The following is a 2,500-nucleotide window of genomic DNA, read 5'->3' on the forward strand; positions in this document are numbered from 1 at the left end:
GGGAACTTCGGCGAAAATATAACTAATTTTATCACCAGAAAAACATGGTTACAGGTGATTCTGAAATTCGCCTAATGCATTTGCATGTGAATCAAATAGGTACAAAAAATTTGGATTTTTTCATAACAGCCATCACATAACCATCAAGCACTAACATTGCATTTGGACTATCTGAAAATGCATTAATCAAAACCTGCTTCAGTAAACGAAATGGCCCTTCGCCACAAAATGTCGTTTAAACACGGTACTCAAAATTGTTGTGAGAGGTTCCCACCTCCGGCAACTCGTTTATTAAAAGACTATTGGTATCGGATACCATTTTATTAGTTAGCGCCTGTAAGTTCGTGCGATCTCCATGACATAAGATGTCAGGAATCGACCGAATCCGATCGCCGATTGAAAAGCAAAGTTGCAAGTGACATAAATGCAGACTGTCGGCCTCTAGAGTGTGCACTGAAAGCTTCATGACCTTGATGAATGCTTCCTCGAATAGAAATAATCATAACAGATCGGCAAAAGCGATCAAAGAAAAGTAAAAATCCGCAACTTACCTGTAAAGAGCGTAACCCTCGACTCTTCCGCTGCGAGCACACACAATTTTCCGCTCAGCAAGCACATGTGAATTTCATCTGTCACAGTGACACAGCTGCTGACTGGCTAGACCAGGGCCATATAAGAAGAATCCTGATAGGCTGTTTCTTAATGCGAAGGACGGAAAGATGAGTCGATGGAACCAAAATTCTCAATTGCTTCAAGAATATGAAGGCTGCCTATCGGCAGCAATAAGAGCAAATAACGAAATTAAGAACTGTGTTGGGTTGAGCATGTTCGTCGTTGTAGTGTATACTGAGTGGTGAAGACATAGGACTATAGAGATCTGAAGGGTCCAAGTCCGCTTACTGGTAAATGCATAGTACCCTTACCATGTTGTAATGTTGAGACTGAATGGATAAATGTATGACTACAGAAACCGATGGGATGATAAGAAACATTAAAAAGATGTATTTAGATGCGTAAGACAGAGATTGGGGGAAGGTAAGTGTTTTCAGTCCTTTTTGGGGGTTGATAGCTGCTTTAAACTAGGTAGCTAGAGTGCATACTCAACCTACAATTATAGTAGGTAAAAAGAGGATGACCAATTTAACCTACGCGTAAAAACGGATTCAACATGAAAACGGATTTTGCCGGCCCCCTTTACGCTCTCGATGACTATCAGCCGAACATCTTTGTCAAACACGTGAATGAGATATGGCCGAAAGTCATTGAAACTGTCAACACTAAAAATCGTTTCTTGTTTGGGCTACACTGTTCTTTTTTTAAGAACATACGACAAAGAATAAACCCAGGCTGAGAATCAGTTACTGAAGAAAGGCTTCATTTTCCTCATTAGTATTTTTTTTTTTAATTTGTAAGTAGTACAAATAAAAGTAAAAGAAATGGATCATGTATCTTTAAGGGTACCTCGATCGATATAGCGACCAATGCATCGATCGAGACACCGATCGTTATTAGATCGACACTCGACCGACAAGCGACCGACCTGTCGATCAACTGTCGACCGAGAGTCGACCGCTGGTCTACCGATACAGATCATCGGCGTTCTGTCGTTAGCAGTCCGACATATCGGCAACAATTCGACCCACAGAAAAAAATGCACCGTGTGTGTAACCGGCTCTTGTTAACCTTTGTCGACTCCAAAAATTATTTCCCCTCAGGCAGAACGTCGATTAAGTGTCGGTGAAATGAGGGTGAAATGTCAGTAATGTATTCGTTAACTTTTCATGGAGTGGTGGTCCATGGTCTATATAGGTAGACCAGCAGTTTACTCTCGGTCGACAGTCGATCGACATGTCGGTCGCGTGTCGGTCGAGTGTCAATCGAGTAAAGATCGATATGTCGACCGATGCATTGGTCGATATGTCGATCGAGCTACCCTAAAAGACATATAATATGCATGATCCAAGTAAATCATGTACAACTGTAGTCTAATAGAACAATTAACTCAAATACTTAGGAATAAATAAGAAAACCACTTGTGACAATGTGGTTTTCTTATCGTGCATGATACAATGAAGAGCAACTCAGTCAGTGACAATCGAACTTGGTAGACGACATAACTTTAATTAACGACATGAACGTTTTGAGGCTCACATTGCAAAATATAAGAACCGGTTCAGTTGTAGAAGACGTTAAGTGTGTATGTTAAATGAACTAGTAAATCAATTTTTCGAATTTGCCAGCATCATGAGAATTTTCAACCGACTTTTTAAAGGTATTCGTATTATTTCCGAAAACGTTGAGGATTTTTAGGTCTACGACAGCGACATCGACGAAAACGGCACCTTGAAAATATAACGCTGCTCATTCGTAGGTCTTACGCGATGATCCCATCTCGTTCGAGTCGTACAGTGTTAGGGAAGTTTGGAACGAGCGGTTTCACAGTAAGAATGGAAAACAAGAGATTCGCATTTGTAGGCTCACGTTGACGTTAACTGAAACC

This window comes from Montipora foliosa, chromosome 12 (genome assembly GCF_036669935.1).
Source record: "Montipora foliosa isolate CH-2021 chromosome 12, ASM3666993v2, whole genome shotgun sequence".
In the NCBI taxonomy this organism is placed as follows: domain Eukaryota; kingdom Metazoa; phylum Cnidaria; class Anthozoa; order Scleractinia; family Acroporidae; genus Montipora; species Montipora foliosa.